Source organism: Lepisosteus oculatus, chromosome 14 (assembly GCF_040954835.1).
Source record: "Lepisosteus oculatus isolate fLepOcu1 chromosome 14, fLepOcu1.hap2, whole genome shotgun sequence".
In the NCBI taxonomy this organism is placed as follows: domain Eukaryota; kingdom Metazoa; phylum Chordata; class Actinopteri; order Semionotiformes; family Lepisosteidae; genus Lepisosteus; species Lepisosteus oculatus.
In genome coordinates this window covers 31,765,394-31,789,897 of record NC_090709.1, presented here as the reverse complement: position 1 = coordinate 31,789,897, position 24,504 = coordinate 31,765,394, and the positions used below count along the sequence as shown (strand labels likewise).

At 40.5% G+C, this 24,504-nt stretch overlaps 4 non-coding genes and 1 pseudogene across 4 annotated transcripts; 4 read left to right on the top strand and 1 right to left on the bottom strand.

Annotated features, from left to right (window-relative positions):
- Positions 1 to 24,504, top strand: part of LOC138242338 (zinc finger protein 850-like) — a 1,462,105-nt pseudogene that overhangs the window by 242,300 nt on the left and 1,195,301 nt on the right.
- trnay-gua (transfer RNA tyrosine (anticodon GUA)) lies at positions 104 to 191 on the top strand. The gene is given in 2 exon segments: positions 104 to 140; positions 156 to 191. It is a non-coding gene; the product is annotated as a tRNA-Tyr (tRNA).
- Positions 1,362 to 1,433, top strand: trnaw-cca (transfer RNA tryptophan (anticodon CCA)). The gene has a single exon. It is a non-coding gene; the product is annotated as a tRNA-Trp (tRNA).
- Positions 2,993 to 3,066, top strand: trnan-guu (transfer RNA asparagine (anticodon GUU)). Its single transcript has one exon. It is a non-coding gene; the product is annotated as a tRNA-Asn (tRNA).
- Positions 24,111 to 24,184, bottom strand: trnat-agu (transfer RNA threonine (anticodon AGU)). The gene has a single exon. It is a non-coding gene; the product is annotated as a tRNA-Thr (tRNA).

Genomic DNA, 24,504 nt, shown 5'->3' with positions numbered 1-24,504 from the left:
ACTAAGGAAACAAGTTGGAAACTTGATGTCGAACTGGGATTTACATCACCCGGAACATTTCACTACATTGGGCAGTATGTGCCAGGGAGCATTGCTTGCCATCCCTTCGATAGCTCAGTTGGTAGAGCGGAGGACTGTAGTGGAGTCAGTAGGGAATCCTTAGGTCGCTGGTTTGATTCCGGCTCGAAGGAAGGTGCTTTTTGTGTACTTTAATCAAAGAGTTAAAATAGCGAATCTTTTTCACTCAGACATTGATCAAAAGCTCAATAAACGACGAAGCAGAGGCTCCTGTTCCAAAGTCTGCCCACGTCTGATTGTCTTGTTTTGGCCAATATCTGATCTTTGAATTAAGGGAATACTCTGTTTGCTTTGTAATTATAAAAAAACATACAGTACAAATGTCAATTTCATTTTGGTTTCAAGATCGCAATTTAGTGTGAAACATAAAAGCCAGCTGGATAAGCTTTATTAATTTCCCTCACGGGATCAATAAAGTATCTATAAATCTCTTATACGTTATTTACAGTGGCCTTTCAACTAATAGCACGTGCAGGGATCAAACCCTAGCTGTTGGTACACTACGAGTTGCGTAAGGCTCTGTAACGCGCAGATGAGAAACTAACCTCTGCTTCTTCATTATATAAACAGTGAGCTATATATGCGAGCTTACTGCCTCCTACGGGCTCTGTATTTGTTAGCGATACAAGACCGGCCGTGGTGAAATGAAGTGAGGAGGGTGTGTACATTAAAAGGCTCATAGCATCCCTGGAAGGGCTCAAACCACCACCCTCTTGGTTAACAACCGAACCACAAAGACGCATATACAGCTTAACACTTCTCGGTCTCAGTGAAAGTGATACACTCCGTAAAATTTCCAGAGATTCATTTATTTTAAAAGGAAAATCACCAATAGCGGCCGAGATCTCCTGGAGTTTTTTCATTCTATACTGCGATTTCTGAAGGGTACCCTGTGAAAATACGAGTTTTGACGAGACGGGATGGACATATAAGGTCAAAAGGCTTGGGGAATTGAACTTTAAGGTGAAGACTGCGGGTTCAGTAGCAGCAGAACCTGATCAGTATCAGTTGACTCCGATATACTTTGAAAATGAACTTCGGGATTTAGAGTCAGACGTGCTACCGTTGCACCATGGGGTACTAAATTTAAAAAAATAGAAAAAACAATCAGTGTTCCTGGATCTGTAATTGAGAACAACACCTGCACAAGAGCTGCGCAGGAAGAATAAAATGTGGTCTGGGAAGAAGAGACTCTCTTCGGAAGAGCTGCGCTCTTCACAGGAGATTTTTTTTTGTGAAGCTGATTTGTCTCCTTTGGGGAATTCAAAGGCACTGGCAGCCGTTACTTCGTGGCGCAACGGTAGCGCGTCTGATTCCAGATCAGAAGGCTGCGTGTTCAAATCACGTCGAGGTCAGCTGTTACTTTTTCAGGTTCTGCTGGTCCTGAACACGGAATTCACACCATGCAGTTGAGTTCTATCTATATATACACCACATAGATAATCTGAACAAAATCGAGCAGTACAGAACACGCAGTGTGAAGCTCACACAGGCTTACAGTCTCCAGCATTGGAGTGAAGAGGAAAAAAATAACTTTTTTTTAAGAGAAAAGGCACAGTTCACATCTGCTTAACATCACGTCCAACTTTAGAGACAGCTACATCAGATAATGGAATCACGGAAGTTTCAGATAACTTTTTTTTAATACAGGTTCAAGCAAACCTGAAAGTTAATGAGTTTCCGGACACTTTTGTTTTATTAAAAAGTGTCTGAAGCCTGAAAATGTAATTTGAAAAAAAAAAACCCGCTATTGGGTGCTTTTTGTAACGATGTGCTATTTCATGCTGGAAAACAAAGGAAACAGACCCAACGTTTGCTTTCAGGTGCGGTTCATTACATAATATACATCTATTACTGAGGAGCTTGAATAAAATTTACACGAGCCAGGTAGAAGTCGAAGCTACAATCTTATGATCCGAAATCAGACGCGTTGTTTATTAAACCGCTGGCATTTCACATAACCTGAATTCCCCCATAGTGTGCTCAGCGCCGTTACTAGTAATGCACATCTCCGTCTAAAATTTCAAAGTGAGAAACATGTGTTTTCTGATTTTTTATGAGTTTTAAAATATAATCTCTTTAAATCAGACAAGGGGTTTATGTTTCGCACTGAAATTCCGATTGACTGAGAATTCAAAGAAAGACTGTTTTCTTCCACAACACCGTATAATTATCACATCCACCAGATTCTCCAACCTCTCCAGACCTTGCTGGTTGAGCAATTGCTCTGATAAATTAGGTCACGTATCATGTTAAATAATTTCTTCTCAACACAACATTTCCTGGTGCACGTTTTCTCTATGAAAAAAAAAGAATTTTTTTCCTTGCACGATTTCTCGTTTTTTTTTTTTTATCAAAGCGTACAGAAATAAAAAAGAAGAAGAAATAGTGTCGCAAAAGAACTCTATCGCCCTTGGGAGATGTCAAACGCATTGGACATGAAAATGCCAGATAAAAGCCAGTTCTCTTCGTTTCTCAGTGTCGGGGCTGCTATGTAAAAGAGGCAATTTGCTCTGAGCGCAGGTTCAGCGCTTACTGAACGCAGATGTCTCAGAGTGGTGTGTCCAAGTGGCTGTAAACGGTGATGGCTGCCCTGTCACCGTAGCCTAGTTGGTTAAAGCGCTTTTCTATCAAACAAAAGAACCGAGATTCAAATCCCAGCTGTGTCTTTCTTCCTATCTTGTAGTACAGAACGTATCATTTCGGGCAATCACAAAGGGCTTGATTTCGTTAAATGCACGTGTTCATTTCCTTTCTGGAAAACTTGTTTTGATTAAATTCACACAGCTTGCGAAAAATGAAATTCAATTCTTGGTTATCAGTGCAGAAGAAATATTACCATCTGGCAAAATAAACGGTAAGAGATTTTTTTTTAACCGAAAACTTCTGATTCGAGAAAATACCACACCAGTCAGTCTCTGTGGCGCAATCGGTTAGCGCGTTCGGCTGTTAACCGAAAGGTTGGTGGTTCGAGTCCACCCAGGGACGGGGTTCTTTTGCGATGTAAACGTTGTCGTCAGTCGATTGGATTTCTCAGCGAAACCATAACCATTTTAATATTTGCAGGAAATGCGAGTGTTTAACACGTGTCAGGGTCACCGGGAAATGTCCAATAATGCCCAACATTGCAATTCCCCGGAAAACCATATTCACCCCAAAAATATTATCGTTGAATCTTCATTTATACTCCAGTTGAATCCTCTGCTGAAATATTTTAAAAAAACAATGCAGGTTTGTTTGAGAACTTGTTAAGATGGCACTGTGCAGTTGGATTTTGATATTTTGACATATTTACCTTAATTGTAAACATAAATACTATACAGTCTATTGTAATTTTAAAATATGTTAGCTAAGGATGCAAAGGGGTGAAAGGGAAAGGTCAGAGGGTATAGTAAAAACGAGGTTAGGATTGGTGGAGGTGGTATGGGTGTTGATGGTTTTTCTCTGTAGAGGATGATCGAGGTTTTTATCCTTCTCTGAAGTGAGAAATTAGAAGAGTTGGGAGTTGAGGGATCTGATGAGGTTAGTTATAAAAGGAAGTTGATGTGGAGCTGTTAGCCGTAAAACGTCCTAATGTCTTTGATGTTGTCATCAAAGATAAACTGCAGTAAGCAAAGATAAAGAAAATTATCTTTGCTTACTGCCCTGTCTTTCTCACACCTGAAGAAGGCTCTACGGCCAACACGTTATGTTTCCTTTCTTCTCTTTTCAGCATGGAATAATCCTTTACTTGTTCCTTTGCAGCCTACGCATGCTGACACAGCTACTCACCTGATATATAACATTCCTATAATCGCAACTATGAATGTCCACTGTGGGTATTTTTTCCATTATTATTTATTTTGGCATTGAAGCATATTTGATGTAATACCGAAGTGTCATAATCACTGAAAAACATATTTTTTCATTTAGAAAGAATTAAAAAAAATATAAATCACTATGAATTACATTTAAACTGTTCTGATCTAGGTTTTCTATATACTTTAACATGCCATGTTCAGAATGTCACAACACAGAAATGCAACAGTGAAGTTTTGTAATTACAAATGTTCGTGATGAGTGATTTTGTCTCTCTTACCTTAGTGTCGGAATACTAAGATGTTCTGGTAACGAGGAAGGAGGGAATAAGTAATTCAGCAGAAGGGGTGCTATTTTGTTGACTATAAATCCTCACATGCCATGTTCAGAGGGTCATATTAAAAAAATGGTACAGTAAATTTTCTTATACTTCATGATTTTCATAATTTGTTACATTGTGTCTCACACCTTTGTGTCAGAATTCTGAGATGTTTTTTTTCTAAACAGGGGCCATCACAATACAACAGAAAGAGCAATTAGCTTTTCCCTATGAATTCTCTCATGCCATATTCAGAGGGTCATATTTTAAAAATAGTACGGCAACATTTCCTGAAGTTCAGGATTTTGAGAGTCTGTTACACTGTCTCACACCTCAGTGGCAGAATTGTGAGACGATTTTATAATCAGGTGGGAGGGTCATAGCAATAAGCAGAAAGTGTCATCACCCTTTGCTCATCCTCCGTTAACCATATATTCTCATATGTCATGTTCTAAATGTCCCATTGTAAACTGCTATAATAACATTTCTTGCAAAATGCAAGATTTTGAGACTTTGAGAATTGACGTTTTGCCTTAGTCTTATTTACTTGTTGTCTAACATGCCAGTTTGTGTTATTGTGAGTTTTGAAAATTGGTTTTCGATTTTCTGAAATATGTTTCATACAAAAATGCAATTTGGATAATCATTACTTACATATTCCCCTTTACTGAGGATATGTGCAGTAATCCACTCGGATTAGTATTTTTAAAAATGACTAAAGAGAGGCATCTACAGGCGAAAGGCGGCATAACATCACAGCAGCAGCACTTAAGGTGGAACAAAAAACGCGAAGAAGAAGCTGGCGAATAAGCAGCCAACTTCAGCCTCGTTAATGCAATAGGATTGGGTGAGGTAGAAAAATATTTCTTCCTCTGAATCCTAACATTTTTGTAGGTGTTCTAGGACTTCTCGCCTCAGATAAAGCTGCCAATACATCACTTATTTCTACTCCATCAATATCAGCAGTGTTATCGGTACTGAGCCCTAAGTGTAGGTCCTGTCATAATATAAAAACTTCTATGTATCGACTGCATTCACCTGAAAAAATCTGATAAAATTGAAAAATACATCGGAAACAACTTTGCGTGTTTTTTTCAGATCCAGAAGAGCATCATCATGAGACTCAAAACAGACCTGTTTTTAATTCTTTCCAGGAGAAAAGATTATTCAGATGCAAACATGGGTCCAAAATCAATGTACTCACCTATCGGTGTTGCTTCTTCAAATCCTTCAACTGAACGTCAATATTGAGGGATGATATCATACAAATTTTGGTTTTCTTTTAAAGCAAATTTTATTAAAATATGAGCCTCTATTATAGTTGTCTTGGATGTTTCGCAAGGTATGATAGACCCCCTTGTGCCCTCCGCTAAAATATTATAAAATACAACAATCTTTATATATATATAGAACAGCATTTATGGTTACATGTATATTAAAATTAAGATAAATATACAAAAGTATTAAAATACAAATGTACAGTCCTAACATAATCATGCTGTCCAACTGTCTTTTTTGCTTTTCAAGTTCTCGAACAAATCTGTGTTGTAATTTTAAATATTTTAACTAAGGGTGCAACGAGAGTATAAATGAATTCTCCCGCCAGCCATTTGAAGGACAAAATCCATGGCTGAATACGATTCCCCTGAATGTTGGCCATGACTGGTCATTCCCAGTGATAATGACTAACGTACTCAATTGTTTACTTGTTGTAGTTCGACGCACAAAACAACTGCATTTCCTGCAAATATCAAGTGGGTTAAGGTTTTACTAAGAAATCCAATTAAGTAGAATAATGAGAAATGGGCTCAAACCACTAACCTTTCAATTAACAGCTCCCAGAGACTCACGTGCATCCCTTTTCTCCATTTGCAAGTTTTTGGTAAAAAAAAAGACTTTATTCTTGCCAGCCTGTGATATTTGTTTTGCACTGATAAGCAAGATCTGTGTTTCATCTTTCGCAAGCTGTATGAATTTCATGAAAAGCAAGTTGTTCTACAAAGAAAATGAAAACTTGCATTTAACAAAATCAAGCCACACGTGATCATCCATAGTGATACATTCTATAAGACAAGACAGGAAGAAAGGCACGACTGGGATTTGAACTCAAGATCTCCTGTTTCATAGGAAAACACATTAACCAAATCAGCCAAAGTGCTGTCAGAGTATTAACATCATGTCTGATGTCAGTTTTTGCAGCTGACTATCACTGGAGGGCAATTCACTGTGAACAAGTCAGCCTGCATAATGAGGGGAAGAGACCGGCCTCTGTGATGCACTATAGTTACACTAACCTTCTGCCCTACTGTTCTCTGCTGCATTCTACCCTAGCAGATAAATATTGGTTTCCATGCGTGTAAGGTTTCTTTTTTTTGTCAAATATTTTCAAGCATATTTTTGCTGTTGAAAATAAGTGGTTTGTGGTTGTGTTGTGTTGAGTGTTGTGTTCCTCTTCCCTTAGTGTCACCCAAAGTGATACATTGTGCTTTGGCAATTCTTCAGGCCATAGTGTTTAGAGGAGCTCAGTTGAATTAGTTTAAGTAGATAAAGTATTTATTTTCCTTTTAATCCTTTAAAGCATATTACATTGTCAATACACTGTATCTTTCTTCCTACTAATTGTCATCATTTTTCTTCTCTTGATCTCATAATCAGATATTTCAGAATCTTCCTTAAAAACTAGTAAAAGAAGTGGGACAGATTCATGCACACTAAAAAAGATGAAAGGGTAGCAGGACACAGTAACCACCAAACATCTCGTAGATTATGAATGTGCCTTAAATATTTCAGCACTTTAGAGGGTTCTGACATTTTAGATGTTGTACTGTGCCTGTCTGATTTATCAAATGTGTCATTTAAATCTCCCGTCATTTCTATATCAGTCTTGCAGTAAAGATTGCAATTCATCCCAAAATGCCAAGTTTCCCACTGATGATACATACAAAGAAATTAATGTACATTTTCCCCTAAAATCAACCAATTTAAAATCAAATGCATCCCTCCTCATCTGCAGTTGGAGAGAAAAATGTCAGAATAAATACAGGTTTTAGAAGTCAGGAGCATTGATAGTCCTATTTTAAAATTATGCTAAAATGCTCAATATATTAAAAAAAGTTCTATAAAATGCAAAAATAATTAAAACATATTAAAACAAGGTAAAAAGAAATGATACACAGTTATAAAGATCAGGAATTATCAATTTGAAGTTACAATCCACTTACAATATGCCAAAAATGGCAAGAATATGTAAAACAGGTGTATACAATTTTTTTAAAATAAAACAAGTTAAAAATAAATACTAAATACTTTTAAAATTCAGGAATGTGATTGGTCAGATGCTTACGATGAGTGTTGTTGGTGTTTCGTGTGATTTAGCGAAATTAAAAAATATTCAATTTTAAAACGGCAAGAGCTCGTATGAAAAAAGTAGTTCGTAAGTATCTTTGTTGTAACAGCAGCGCCAGAACTATTCAGATACTGTACATCAGAAAAGTACCTGAACTTGACTGGTTTATATTCAGTTATGTGCATTGGGAACAAAAGGGAGACCTACATGGATGTTATTAGGTTTTAGGAATCACAAAATGTATTTTTACACGTTTATGCCTACGAGCAGAAATAACTTCCTGCTTTCAGCGCTTTTATTGTTTCCGCTTGTAACCTCGAACAGAGAAACCCAGTACTGACTCACAGAAACGCCCCGGAGTTTCTGTGTTCCTGGGATTTAAGAGGGATGTATTAAGACAGTAAAGGGGAGTTTTTTTTTTTTTTCCCGCTGTAGAAGGCGGTGTGACGAGTCTGGAGGGAGGAGACGCGCATTCCCCACGGGGAGCGCAGAGCAATGAGTTTCACCTGCAGCTCGCCGAGTCCTGTCCTATATAACCGCTGAGCCCGGACACACAGAGTCTCCAGCCAGTGTTGGAGACGCACTATATCAATAGTTTTTTTTTTTGTTTTTTTTTGTTTTTTTTTTTATGCAGAAGCTGGGATTCTTTTGCTTTTATAATAATAATTATTATAATTATAATTAGTGGATTATTGGAGTTAGTGGTTACTATGCTAAACTGGCGCGAATGGTGCTTCTATTTCTTCTGTCTGCTCAAACACTGCTGGGCAAAGCTTAAATTAAAACCCTTTTTCTGAAACTTTGAGTGTGAGGGGTAACAGGTGGAGTTTAAAGCCAAATAAAGGGCTGTATTGGATGAAAGTAGTAGATTGCGTGAGTGACGAGTAACGAGCTCGATCAGACCCAAACTCCATACGTGCGGTAAAGAGAAGAGTACAGGTGCAGCCATTCAAAATGGGTGGGGTATTCCGCGGCATACCCCGGTGGGCGTGTCGCGGTGTCACGCAGTATCACGCGATTAATCACGTCATTTGATGCCATGCCGGAAACTATCCGCGTCACCTTGTAAAACCGCCGGGGGGAGCTTAACCTCTCATTTACAGCATTTAAGCTTTTAATTTTGAACTGTGTATTACAGCATGTTAATCATCAGTCATTAAAATGTTGGTATATTTTATGAAAGCAAGATTGCTCAGTTGGACAAAAGTACACAACCTACCTTTATCAGAAATATTTATGCATCAAAGCCTTTACCAAAGATATTACTAATAGTATTAATAATGGATGACTTTGGACAAGCTGTATACTCAAAGTATAATTTCTTTAGCACATTTGTACAAGCACTTGGAATCTGTCCAAGCCATACTTTGTCAGGCATTTTGTTTTACTTCAACGGGCATAAAAACTTCCTTGCTTTTAACAGGGCGTTTCATAATTTCTAACTACGAAAATGATTTAAAATGCGACACTTATCATTCAACTAGAGCTCGAAATATCACAAGGATCCTCAAGAGCACAGCAAAGACTGTATTAAAAGATACTTTTATGTATCAACGCTTTCTTTTCCATATACCAGATTTTATGGAATCACTTCAGAAGGGTGTCAGCCAGTCAGATTCCAGGAATAGGTACTTTAAAGGAAAAATACACACGGGTATTCCATTTCTCCCTAACAATTTTAAGCATCGAAGTATTTAACTAGCATGTGAAATAGCATGTTAAAAAGTGGTAGTTTTAAGCTTTTCTGCTAATATAATATGGAATCGCATATCTAAAAAATTGAATAACGATATGATTATATTCGTGTACTGCGACAGGGCTGTGTAGGGCTGTTTCGCCTCTCTCTTCATGTGACTTCCCTTGTAGCCCACTGGTCTACGTGCCCGATTATCATCTCACAGGTTGTGTGTTCAAATCCAGCTGGTGCTGGACTTCTCTTTTAACAAACATTTCTTCGAAAAAGTAGAATAGCGATAGTATGGACAATCAATTGACTTTTTTATTTCAAAATATCACAACATGATCGATTCTAAGTCATTTTTGATAATGAATAGTCACCTTCTTCCCTTCTGACAACGGTCCCTGCTTCTGCTTCCTGCTTCTATTGTGTGTGTGTGTAATAGAGTAAATTTTTATAGAGAAATGGAGGCTGGACAGTATGCGTTACAATATAAACATTTTTATTAGATTGTAAAAAAGGACAGTCTGTCCACAAACAAAACATGTAAAAAAAACAATTACTTTTTGTCAATGAAAACCGGTGTGTGTGTGTGTCTCTCTCTCTGCTGGATGTCCCTCTCACTCTCTGCTGAATGAATAAAAGCATTTTATTAAAAACGCGTTTGCGTTTGTCTGGTATTTACTTTTGTCCCTTTTAACTGTTTTTCCATCTACTTTATTGCTTTGAGATGCCACTTTTAAAGGTGATATGTAAAGTTTTTTTATTATTGTTATAGCGAAACATGATCAGATTTTCCCTGGTTCAGAAAAAAAGATCTAAAGTGCTACACATAACTTTCTTAATTCGATGTATTTAAAGCAGTGAACTACTGTAGGTGTAACATAACATTCAGAAATACAATCGAGAATAGTTTTGTGGTGTTTGTTTAGATGAAACGTTCCTAAAATGTATAACGTAACAAAATTAAAGACTATTAAAATCTGTAATCTTTCCACTTGTACTGTATGTCATCGGAAAGTTTCTGCTTTGTGTAAGGATGGTATCAAAAAGCGATCTTAAGTGGTGAGAAAGCTGTGCTCAATGTATTTAAGGGACTTAAAAGTAAAAGGAGATGCTTCATATTGCTTGACTAATTTTAAAAACTAAGTTATAAATGCAGACGCTCCCTCGGTGCCGCGCCGGGTGGAAATATCAAAATATACATTCGTCCCGGGCAGAGGCCGAAGAGCGCCCGGCTGGGGTGCGCGGGGAAGAGCATTACAGGAATGAAAGGAAGGAAGGCGTATAGGAAGGCGTACAGTCTGGGCAGGTATAGATTACACTTTTCTAAAACGTATTTGAAAAATAAAAACATTTACAATCTAATCCTTCCACGTTTGATCCCAAAATCCCAAGAAATATAAATCTAAACGGGTAGAAAGCTATGCTGAAAGTTTATTAAGATACTTAGAAGACAAAGATACTGTATCAATTTATGTTGCATTAGCCTGATTATGATTAAAAAACACATATAATTAAACACGCGTTTGCGATTTAAATCAAAACACGATTTAAATCAATATAAATGTTTATATTGTAACGCATACTGTCCAGCCTCCATTTCTCTATAAAAATGTATTCTATTGCGCACACACACACACAATAGAAGCAGGAAGCAGAAGCAGGGACCGTTGTCAGAAGGGAAGAAGGTGACTATTCATTGTAATCAAAAATGACTTAAAATCGATCATGTTGTGATATTTTGAAATATAAAAGTCAATTGATTGTCCATAATATCACTATTCTCTTTTTGAAGAAATGTTTGTTAAAAGAAATGTCCAGCCCCAGCTGGATTTGAACACACAACCCGTGAGTTGGTAGTCAGGCACGTAGACCAGTAGGCTACAAGGGAAGTTGCAGAAGAGAGAGGCGAAACAGCCCTACACAGCCCTGTCGCAGTACACGAATATAATCATATCGCTATTAAATTCTTTCGATACGCGATTACATATTATATTCCCTATTAATCAAATTCTAAAAGTATGCTTGTTGACTCTGGTATCTCTTTAGTTAAAGACTTCGATGCTTAAAATGTTTAGGGAGAAATGGAATACTGGTGTGTATTTTTTACTTTAAAGTACCAAGACCAGCCATATACTGTATGTTTATGTTCCAAAATTAATATCGTTTATGGCCTTCACACACGTTACAGTATGCTCCTATTCTTTTTATGCTCAGCTACTAAGATTTCCATTCAGTGGTAAAATTCAATATCTACAACGGGCACAGTAAAGACGTTTACTGTACTGTAAGTCTTTCTACGACAGACCAACGGACCACGAGTGCCCCTGTCGGTCAACCAATCACATACCGCGGTACCCCGCATCATCATGCGTCACGATGCGCGACGCCGTAGCCTATTACTTCCGGTATGTGTCTGTACCGCGCACTTTGAATGGCTGCATTTGTACCTCCTTGTGATGCATCAAGAATACACAAAACTACGGAAGCCCGTTTCCGCCAGGAAGTGGAAAAAAAACGCGCTATGGTATCTCATATTTGCGATTTCAAAATTAACCCCATTTAATTCTGTCCTTTTGTTATTGTAACGGAATCAGGTTCTAGGGCTTGTGCACTTGCCGCTCCCACCCTACTTCGTGCCTCACTGTATAGGCTCGAACCCAGGTCTTGCCAACTAAGTTACGGCAGCGTGGGGAGTCTGTTGAGGGCCGCGACTTCCCGGGGTGTGAGCGCCAGCCGCGGCCGGGTATCAGACTGGTTGTCCGGCCAGCTGGCTTATACGCTACACAAGCCAGCACGTGTGAGCTTTAAGAGAAACAGGACGCTGGTACCTGAAATGGACTGGCAGTGGCAGGCCGACTTGGTGAACATGAGAGACTACAGTGAGTTCAACGATGGTTTCTGTACATCTCATCACGTATAGACATGTTGTCTAAATATGCCTGGGCCGTGCCACTGAAAAGTCTGGAGGTGTCGTGACAAGTGATTTCCGAAATATATTTCAAGAGGGTCGTACTCCTAAAATGCTACAAACTGATGACAGAAAAGAATTTCTTAACAGGACCTTCCAAAATTTTCTCAAATGTGAGAATATCGAACAATTCATTATGGCCAGTGATGTGAAGGTTAGTGTAATAGAGAGGTTTAACAGAACTTTTTCCACAGCACGTTTCATTTCATGTATGAGCTGATCGATGTTGCAGGAGTACCCTCTAGGTAAGGTACATGTTCATCAGCGATTAGACTATATGGACAGAAAATCTTCATCTTGATCAAACATGTTTAGCGTATGCGGATAGTGCAGCTCGACCAGACCCACTTCCCAGCTCCTGTCCAGGTCAATCGCCTTTGCCAGATGCTCTGTGAAGCACGCGCTGGTGTTCTTTGGAAACATCTTTGAGGATGAATTACTGGCCAGCGTAACCTAGAAGACATTGTGGTTCATTTTTCAGCACCTCTATATTTCTTTGACCTCGGAAGCCTTTACCCAACTATTGAATTTATTGCTCTATCTGCGCCACTTTACCAAAATCTGTTTGTTTTTTTCACGCCCCCTGGCTGCTTTAATCTTTTGGATGCGATAGACGCTCTCAGAATTGGGGTTTATCTTCTGTAGCTGTTCTGCGTAGAAAGAGCCCTTAATCACATCGCCTGCGTAGTCCTGCAGTTTGTAATAGAGTCTCAGAGCCGTGGTCCGCTCTTTGACAATGAAAATTTCATCTGTGAAGGTCTGTTCATACCCCTTCTCAAACATTCCCTTTTATTTTGGACACCCGCACATGATCACCTACATTAAATGAAAACTTTGACAGTTTTCGCTTAAAGTGTTCGCCATAGACGGTTCTCCGCATCTCAAGGGAGTTATCAGTCGTAACAGAAGCCGTGGGTCGTTTAATAGTCATGTGGTAACTATGATTATAAAAGTAAATAAGATCAGACAGATCGATATATCGAAAGGTGTTTTTGTGTGTCAGGTACCTCCACATTTTTGTTTTAATAGTTTGGTTAAACCTCTCTATCACACTACTGCTCTGTGGGGGAAGGAGGGACAACACCATTGGTTGAAAAGGGGGCGGGACATGGGGTTTTAAAGTTTTGACAGACGCTGCACACCACAGTGGGGCAGACTTGAGTTTTAGTAGCTCTCAGTTTCCAGCATTGGCTAGCAAGGTGCCCGGTATGTTGATTTCGGCCATTGCCCCTGTGAACACATCCCAATCTTTTAGCTTCTTACCGGCCTCAACTGATTGCTGTTGTGTGAGAGCCCTGACAAGATCAATCATGTGAGAGCCCTCAACGGGTGCCCCCTTGTACACAAATTTTCTTTAATTCCCGGCTATTAACGGTTTATTGTGTGCCATAGTCTTTAACAATATCTCGGCATTTCTCTGGAACCACTGAGACGCACTGTCTAAAATATACCCAAAGTCAGCGTCGGTCGATGACGGCTGTTGTGGCAATGCGTGTGATAGATCGGCGGGTGCATTTTCGGATCGTACAACAGTTAAAGTCCCCTCTTCAGAAACCTACTGGCATACTAATGTCAAATACCGTTGTAACAGCTGATTATATAATTTCACGTTTTCATATTCAGGCAGATGCGAGTTCTGAAAAATGTCTCTCATTTCGTCATCCAACCTGCGGGTTGTTATTTTTCTCACATCGGTTTCTTTGCCGGACCAGTCTAGGAGTCGATCGAGCTGTTTTTGAGGTACAAGGTACATTTTTTTTCAGTGTGGTCCATTATCGGTGTTGTAGAAGCTCCGTAATCAATGGTACTACAATACTCAACAGTGTCCCGATTAAAACTGCCGGACTGGTTCACCAAGAGTCTCTTTCTTTTAAGAGAAAGACCCCTTTGACTCAAAGTCTTTAAAAGCTTATGCTTTCTCTTCAGGGTCCCAAACTGCTTAGCAGGCTTAGCTATTGCCTGAACAAGATCATCTGAAGCCCCACAGAGAATAGCTTTCCGGTGACTGGGGCTGGCTTTTACCAGAAAATGTAAGTGTCAGGTTTCTCCGAATGCGTGAAGACATGACGACGGCCCGAACGTGTTTTTTTGACTGAGTCTGTGGTTGCGAGATCACCGACTTTTAGATTCTTTAAATGCATAAGCCACGGGTACATCTGGGGGGAAAAGACCTGTTCACAAGCGATAGTCATCTGGGGTGTCGGCATTTAAATCCACCAACAAGTAACCGAAAGGTTTTTTAGTAGCATCATCAAACGCTTCCAAAAAAATCTGGCTTTACCAGGATACATATGCCGTGACAGGGTTGTAATCTGTAGTTTATCTCTAGGGTTTTTAAACAGCACCATGTACTTTGTATTTAATGCTATGGTTCTACTTTTCCGGCCTTGACAAAACACATTTTGGACGATATACATGATGCTGAGGTTTCGGTGGTGTACGTATTTTGTAAAAGCTTTTTCTATCTCACTATTTTCACACGCAGACTCCATCAAATCATCAACTATAATCAAATTTACTCTATCCGGTGGCAGTAGCTGGTCGGCGGAAAACGACGTCGGTAGCCCTTCTATAAACTGAATGTATGGAAATTTCACAAGCAACTCAGCGTATAGAGGTTGCCAGCAGCTGTAACACCAGACTATGTTTTCGGGTTTACGAGTCATAACGGTATCACTGTTCTCCAAGAGCTGTTTTATAAAATAACTTTTACCGCAATTCGAGGGTCAGGACAAAATGCATGAAAAAGGGTGTTTTAACCTGACATCCATCGTGTTAATATCCGTAGGGCAACGATGTCAAATTTTCTTGCAGCACCCGCTTGTCGTACACCACCTTCTGGGTTTTCTTTAAGGTCCGGGTCTCACTGCGCCAATCCTTTTTAACACGCACGATCATCGGCTATTGAATAGAAATGTGTTTAAATTCCCGGCACTCTGCATAAGGATTAATGCCATAGTCAAAAACCAAGTCCCGCAGACTCTCAAAGTTAACTTTTTCACAATTGTTCACATTGAGCGTAATGCCTTTCACCTTTAAACAGGCTTTCCCACCAGACAGCTTGTACCCGTACGACTTGGGTCCTGTTGATACAAACTCAGTGATGTGTTGTCCAGCAGCGATTTCGCTGGTCAGCTCACCCAAATAGTCACCCAGCCCCGGATTCCACTCACCCTCCCGGCTCACAAAGATAACGGAATCTGTGTTGTGGTACAGACAGTGGCCTTGCAAAGCGTTTAGCAGATTGTATAACTCCCAGCGGGCATAGGCGGTTGTAAAGCTAGCGATGAAAATATTAGTGTTTGAATGGCCTGTATAGTGGTGTTTAGTGTTTAGTGTTGTTTCCACATAACACAGGCTGTGTTTTCATTGATAAACTTGCAGGCTGACACCTCATGATATGGCGTAAATAAGTACCTGAACAATTCATCGGGGTTTCTCACAATGGTGGTCTGTGGTAAATTGTCTCTTTGTCCATACTTCCCCCACAAACTGTTCAAGGCAATTTTTGAAAGCTGTCTTTTGGCCGGATTCTTTTTAATGTTGCTGGGTTCCAGCCGGACACCCTCTTTTTCATAATATTCGCTGATATATTTTTGTTGTTTCGCGACATCTGTACACCCCTCTGGAAACCCCGAAGCTTCCTGTTTCCCTTTCAGATGCAGTTTGATGTAGTCGGTAAAGATTGTGCGAGGACTTTTCGAAATGTCAAATTTAATAAATTTTACCCACTCTATACCCCAGATCTAAGGCCATAATTCAGGGGCGCACCAGACACCAGTCAAGGCGCGATCTTCATCACTGTGCTCACAGGGGGTGGTCTGTTTTGTTTCACCACATGTACAAGAGTGTTGACAGTTTTTTTTGTCAATTTTGGTTGGAAGAACTGGAAAGTACAAACATCTGGGTGTGTAAACTTTCACCTTTGCTAAACCGAAATATTGTTTTAAATCTCGAAAGTTTTTATAAATTATTCGGGGGTGCCCCAGTGGGTATTTTTTAGTTTTGTTCACAAATGGATACAGACTGGTGAAATCATAGTAATGGATTTTTTCACTGGGCTGCGCTGTGTAATGCAAACAAATCTCATTTGTTCTCCCCCCAAAAAGCGACTCACGCGGTTGCAGAGGCTCTGGTAACTGCGCAGCTGTTAGAAATTTACCCAAGTCTCCATTTTCAACAAGCATGTCTCTGAACTCGTGCTCCCACAAAACACGCACGTTAAAACTTCTCATTTTGAGAAAATTAATTTTCACCATCGTCTTTCTGTACAACCAACCAAAAGTAGTGTTTGTCAGCGGATTAAAATCGTTTTTACAATAACAAACGCTACAACCGTGAAAAAAGCAACCGTTGAACTCAAAGGCTGTCGGCACTCCGTCAATTACAGCATAACCATCCAGAAAATATGGGCCAACCTTGAACTCACCGGCTGTGGTTAACGCGTGTTGGATTTTAACGGGCTCTGTGTGTTCGATGTACATAAGCCATTGAATGCTGGGTGTAGAAAATCGTTTTTGCTGGCGGTGGTAATTTTCATGGGGTAGCAACGCAATCGTCTCTTCCTGTAAAAACATAAGTCTGAACATGGCCATGCAGACACTAGCGATGGTCACAAACTGAAAGGGGTCGATGCAGACAACACAGGCGGCCCCTGACTCAGTCATGCGTGTATGTCTGGTCATATTCATGACCTTGTCCCGAAACCTGATACAGCCTTCTCTTAGAATTGTCACATCCAACTGGCAGTAACGTTTCAACTCTCTCTGTAAGTTAAACACACTTCCCCGGCATTCTTCATACCAAACCAAAAACCCGGCTTTCTCGCTCGGCAGCATGTAGTTAACGCCGTAAAGTTCTGGCAGCGGCAGCGAGCCGTCATAATTTTGGTTTTCTGAAGTGTTCATCAAGTGTGGAAAATGACCCTTAGCCCCAGGGAACCCCATTAATTTCATAGGTAGAACGTTTAAAGAATCGATAAATCTGATGTTCAGAGCTTTTACAGTCAACGTCATACGTCATACGCCACATGGCAGTTAGTGCAAAAATACGCCGCCCCCACAAAAGCTTTAATATTTAAAACCCCATAAAAATGCTGTTCATGCAGTAGAACAAAAAGTATTTTAGAATTTGGTGGTGTGGGCCCCGTTGTAAAATATTTCCAATCACCCTGGTTGTGGTACAAAATTCTAATGACCACCTTTAAATGTTTTTCAAAAGCGGTAATGTCTGACAAACTAATTTTCCGATTCTCTGGAAAACCCAACTCTTTGTGCATTCGTTTAGCGCCCTGTAACATTTCCCCATTGGTACAGCCTTCATTCAACAAACCGTACACACTCCCGGTGAAACACAGAATACTGCCCATGTAATGTAAGTCGATAAGGTGCGCTTTTTTCTGAGCAATTACCCGGCTGTACAGAACGGATTTAAATCTTCGGCGGGCACCCCCCTGCATATTCCTAACTATCGTCACCACTAATCGGAGGCTGTCATCGGTGAGAACTTCTGTGTGGCTCTGTAAGAGGTCTGAGATGTGGCTTAAAAAATCGGCAGCATTTAATTCTCCGGGTTGTCTCCTGTATGAGAACAAGGGTTTGTTAAAACCACCCGCAGTCAAACGCAACTGTACAAAATCATCTGCCCCGATGTTTGGAGAAAGTTCATCCAATATTCTCTGGACTGCACCATGCACAACGTCCATAGCCTGTACATACGAGGCTATTCTGTCGAGATTAACAAAACAAAATTCTTCATGGTGCTCTGTTGCTCTAAAATTATTATAAGACCTGTTATAACTACATATATGGTCCAGGAAAACTAAGGGGCCTCTATTTGCCCCTGCACCGCCACCAACCTGATTCAGATTGTTCAGTACAACCGGTTCTCTGTTTTCAAAGTTACCGCCATCCTGTTCTGCTACAGCACCCTCGGGCATTAAGTTATTTTCTACCACTGCATTTTCATTGCGTGGTTCGGGCGGCCCTTGGGAAATCTGATGCCTCTCTCTGAATCTTTCACGACGCAATAAACATGGTTTTGCCAGTTTAATTCTTTAATTTATGTACAAACGCTTGATGTTGGCAAGCGGTCGGTCTTTTAAACACTTTTTAGACTGCATGTTTAGTCATTTATCCCGGTGGGTCTTCACCAATGCTCCCTGAAATAGCATTATGAGGTAATGAAATCCAGAGGTTAGATCGACATCCTCTTTAGAAAAAACGTCTAAGAGGCTAGCGGCGTAAACCTGGATCGTTTTTGGAAACACTGAATGTACACTTGCTAAAGTGGCTCTTAGATTCTCTAAATACCGCTTTTTATCCACCTCATTAGTGCCCACCTTTGATACTAAGTCTGCAATGTACCGCACTGAGTATCCCACATCACCAAGCACCAAGTCTTTAGGCGCGTTATTATTTCGCTCCAATGGCTTGACACGTTTGGCTTTGGTCAGCGTCTTAACAGCCGTCTCCGATGCAGTTACCACCTTAGGGTCCGACGTTTCCGCCACATTTGTTTCGCCGCTCGTCGATACAGCTGCTGTGTGAATAAATAATACCACGCCGATGCTCCATATCTCAAAATCAGAAAACTACACTGTGATAAAAATAAAAGACTTTTCAACACAACAATCAATGAAATCTAAAATGTCAAAATCAGAAAACTACAATAACTATGATAAAAACGCCACACATGTGGCGCATCCTTACACAAAGGGCTGCGGGTGAATGGAACAAGTTACCCGGACATGTTGTTACACCTGTTTCCTTTACGGCTGTGGTGGCGCTACTGGGTCAAGCGGCATGGTTAACGGCCTATAGACCCCTCGCACAGACCAGTCGCTTTTAACTTTAAAAGCTAAGCAGTTTTAAAATAAGGCTTTTTAACACTCCCAAACAGAAAACTACGCGAAGTAGGATCTTTCAGCGAATTAACATCCTAACAAAAGAAGTAACATTTGCCGTAAGTGGATCATAACACATCTTGACCACGCTTAAATTATATTAACCTTTGATTGTTGATTTCGGACGTTTTGAGCTAGTTGACCCAGTTAACGTGTTGGCTCATCGCAATTTATTTTTTGAAGGTCCGGGGTCTGCACGGAGAGGGAAAATACCATTAGTGAAAGAACTCAACACCGCAAATTACCAAAAAATAGAAAAACGGTGGGGATTTTTATTATAGACACGTTTAAATGGCCATGCTAAAAGAATGTTTTATATAATACCGACCTCTTCTCCCAGGCGATCTGATAATATGCTCCACACCCTCTGATATGACGTGAACATCTGCATGCCTCTCCACAAGGTTTTGCGGTGGTATTGTAAACCCCAAACAAGGTTTTTTAAATGTGTAGCGATTTGTCCCTTCGCCCGCGTCTGTGGAATAGACACATACGAGTATTGGTGTGGATAATTTACCCCTGTGTCTTTAAGACTCACATGGTCGTAAAGCGTTATTCAAAACACTGTCGTAATTACTCACCAGTGTTGGGTTGCGCCGTAACTGGTCTTTTTACAGCTGTGGTTTTTGGGGCTAATGGAAATGAATGGATACACACAGTCACGACCACATTACGGAACAACTGCCTGGTAATTCCATTATAATAATTCAATATTGCCTAGTATACAAATATTATACAACATTTTGTAACTATAGCTAACATGAGACATGCACCGTGATGTTGTAATTGTCTCACAATAAGCCAGATATACATACCACTGAAATTCGTGGAGTCCTCGTCTTCGTCTATCAAGTCGAACAGTGTTAAGTCTGTAAATAGACTATCTTCAGACTGTTGTAATTGATCGGCGTGATCCATTCTGACGAGTTAGGCGATAACGTGAGACTGTAAGAATTGGAATCCAGCCAAAACTTCGCCTGTTACACCGCTGGGACTTATACCCAAACCGATAAACATTCTCTTCTAAGAAACACACATGGCCCCCCCATAAAACCATTAATCTTGGGTATCGTTGGGGGTGCACCTACTGGTCTGTAGAAATTATTTTAAGAAACATTTTAGAAAATGTTTTAGACCGTTATAATGTTAAAATCTATATTTTTTAAGGCATACAACGGTGTCTAAATTTCATAGCTGTTAAAACGTGGTGAAAATGTGCCACGGTGTCTGTGTTTGATTCACCAACAGACCACTAAGAATATTATTAAGAAAAATGTTTTTTATTAACGGTATCGCTTTAAGAAAATGTATCTATTCTTTATAGCAACGTGTTCACAAACAACCCTGAGGTTTTATTTTTTCGCAGTGCGATGTTAAGAACATTTTTGCGTGAAATACATGTGGTGGTTATAAATTAGAAAATTTTACATTAATATAAAATGTATATACAAAACAGGATTTAAAACAAATGAAAAACTATAACTCCTATATCCGTCCGTTTATTGTCACTGTTAATTGTACCCGCTTAAAATTTAAAAATTGTATGAATTTTCGCTCTGAGGTTAATTTTAGCACCCACCTCACTATGTGGTCAATTTTAACATCCCCACCCCCGCTATGTGGTCAATTTTAGCACACCCCCCACAGGCGTGCACACGTGTTTGCTCGATGAAACCATTGTCTCTGCATTCCAGAGCCTTTAACTACCGTGACGCCGACCACCCTCATGACTCCCAAAGATCTCTAATACATTATTTTAAAACTTTAAGACCAGTCTGTTCAAATATAAAGAACAACACCCCATCATTTGTTGCCTGTTAATACTTTAAAGACTTTTACGCGTGCGGTGCGTGGAAATTCATTACAAACTTTTGAAAAGCTGTCGCGAATGTCTTATTAAAAATAAGCTGTGTCTAATTACAGTATTTTTTAAACTTTAAGACCAACCCCGCATGTTTAAAAATTTCTTTTCTGGGGAAACACATCATTTGTGTTTGTGTTGTGTGTTAATACTTTTAAAGTTTAAAACTTATAAGCTGATAAGTGAATACTTTTCGCTCTCGATAAAACACAAGGGGCTTTGGGGGGGGGGGGTTGTTCTAAAACAACACAACCAATTGAAAAATGTCTTGTGTTATGTAGGCATGGTTACACCATCGGCACATATTCTTAAACGCACTGGCTTGACAGGGTCGCAGCGCGTCCCTGGAGCTGTCAGACACCGCCCGTTGTTGGGAGCTGTGAAGATGGCTTCTTTGTGTGGAGAAACATCGGGGTCCGCTACTCTACAAAGTGAAGAGGTAGGCTGCTAAAATATTTGTTCTGATTGTGGAATTGTTGTATTGGCGCTTAGCGTATGTCATTTTAATACTTGGTCTTCTTTTTAGCAAAACCCGACCCCACCCTCTGCACCCTGTGACAGCGGCGGGGGTGTGAGTTCAGCTGGGGTACCAGATGTTGAAGAACTGCCGGGTGCTAGCGATGATACCACGCTACAAATGGTACATATAACGAAAAACCTTAGCTCAAAAGTTTTTTAAGCCTTTCTTTTCTTTTTCCTTTAATAGAATAAAGAGGATGTGGACGGGTCAATCTTCAGCCTATCGGCACAACTGAATGTTTCGTGTCTATGCTTGTGTGTTCGGCCAAATGTTAATAAAGCTGATGCCCAACCAGGTTTAGCTAACGATGTCCCTAATGAGCCCGATGTTATGCCCCAGATTGTGAAAGCAGTAGTTTATTGCATCTTCAAACACTGTTTAAAGGGGGTCCTGGTTGATGACTGCCCGGCCTGTTTGATTGACCATCCCGGTCAGCGGGGTCACACATGCCTGTCTGTCGGCTACACAGATGGGTTTGAAGATGTGACGTTTGCCGCTTTAGAAATTTATAAGTCTCTCAGTTTAGCCTGAATTTTATCGACTGTTCTGTACACCGCCAGGTGTCTGGGTTCGTACACCATGAGAAATGACACTGAGCGGTGCATAAAACAGTTGCAGAAAAATATAATTGAGGACCGCTCCCCATACGAGCATGTACACACCATACTTGAACAGCTGGATGAAAAATTAGTAGATGTGACTTTTGATGCGTTGCAAAAGAAACACTATTCTTATTTTTACATACGCAAAAAAAAAGATCTATGTAAAATGTGAATACAGATTTCACTCTGTTTTACAGACCCGTATGTGCCATCGTCCGAAGAATGAAGAATTTCCAATGTATACGTCTGAATTCTTACTAAGAGTGCTTTACACACTTCTCTCTACAAAGCTTGATATGCAAAACAAAGAGTCGAATGCTAATATCCTTAAATTTGTTAAAGAGATAGATGTGTATGTCAAGAACTTGAGTGAAATTATTGCAGATCTGATGTTTTCAGATCAGAAATGGAAGCCTGGGGTGTAGGGGAAGCCTACAGTGTGTATTCAAAAATACAGTGTGTTTTGCACAGAACCTGTGGTAACACAATCCCGCTGATTACGCAGGCAAATGTTTTTGCCCTGCTAGATCGGATCGCCCAGTGTGGTTCGCATGGCTTTAGACATGGGGAGCGGAAAGGGGGTTATGAATGCTTTTTCAGATGCCTCAAAGTTTCTCAGCAATGTTGGGGTGGTGGTTACGTGACCGAACTAATTTTCCACACCAACATTTAATTGTTGAATGCAAACAGGAGCCGGTAACGCGTGTGTGCTACGTTGTTTCAGTGTTTGAAACACCTACTGTTGAAATAAAGCGGTTCACATTTCACATGGTGTTTGTCCTGCGAGTTCTTTCCGTGAGACTTTACGCAGTCAGTGTGTGTGCTTACAACCCTGCTGCTTTTGAGACACGGCTTGTGCAGCGTATAAGCAGCCTGGCCGGACAACCACTCGGCCACCCGGCTGCGGCTGGCACCGCTCACACCCCGGGATCTCGCGGCTCACACCAGACTCTCCGTGCCGCTGTAACTACCCGATTCCCTAGGTTTATAATAGAGCGCACTCAACCCCGCTGCAGACATGGTCCCCTTCCAAACCAATACACACTTTCACACACCTAAAGTGAGGGATGCGCCGCCTTTGGGCTTTTGGACCCTGAGGCTCCGGACCGACTGGCCAGGGGGGAAGGCGGGAGTTCCGACCCTTAACAACACACCATTGGCTCCTGAGGGGGCGGGACATGCACAAATAACAACACGCCATTGGCTGGCAAGGGGGCGGGACAGCCAACCACCGCTGACTCCCATTGGCTGGAAAAGGGGGCATGGTACCTGTCAAAAGTTTGACGAAAGGTGTCGCTTTATACTACTCAGAACACATGTAAGACTTACACACAGCTTTTAATATGCTGTAGTGAATTTGCAGGTGTCCTGGGGAGGGAAGAGAACTGATATTAAGGAAATACATATTTAAAGGGGATGTAAGTATTAAATGTGTTTTGTCACATCTGGGTGTTAACTGAATAACTTTTTAGCATTATTTATTGTGTTTTGACTCTATACTTGTGTTTCTCAGGAGACAGCAGAAATATTGATGTTTACATTTATATTCACATTCCCGGTGATATTGACTTAGGTACTCCACTATTTACTTGCAGTTTGACTGGTGTCAAAAGTTGAAAATCTCTGCAAACATCAAGATGGCTAAGGACGTGGAAAGAAACTCAATCACATTTAGAGAAGGTAATCTTTAGATCGGATTAATTCGAAGTGTGTCTCTGGGTGCGTTTGATCTACCAACGTTGTGTTTAACTGAAGGACACCCTGACTGAGTGTGCCATAGAAGTTGACATTTTTTGTATTTTTTCTACATTCACAGATTTTTGGCTAAAGTAAAAAAAAAATCGTTGTCATTTTCTTGCCAGCTGGCAGTAATTCTTTTGCACTGATAAGAAAGATGAGCATTTTATCTTTCGCAATGTCTGGATTTCTTGAAAAACAAGTTGTGCCAAAAGCGAAATGAAAACTTCATTTAAACATAATGCAGAAACATATTGTCTGTAACAATAAACAGTGGGCGAAGACAGGAAGTAAGGCACTGCTGGGATTTGAACCCAGGATCTCCTGTTTACTAGACAGGCGTTTTAACCAACTAAGCCACAGCGCCAGCAAAGCACTGCCCTTTTTCAGCCAGTTGGACACACTGCTCTGTTATATCTTCTTTCGGTGTGCGGTGAGCCTGCTCACTGAGCAAGTTGAGAAAGGATGTGAAATGGCTTTTATCCGCCAATTTCATTACCAAGTTGCTCAATATGCTTTTGATTATCTACAGGGTGTCTAGTGCAACACAGGCGATGGACTGCTGGGATTTGGAGCCAGGATTTCCCGTTAACTAGACAGGTGCTTTAACCAACTAAGCCACGGCGCCGGCAGAATTCTCCTCTTTTACTGCCCCTTGGACACACCGCTCGGAGACACCTGCGTTCA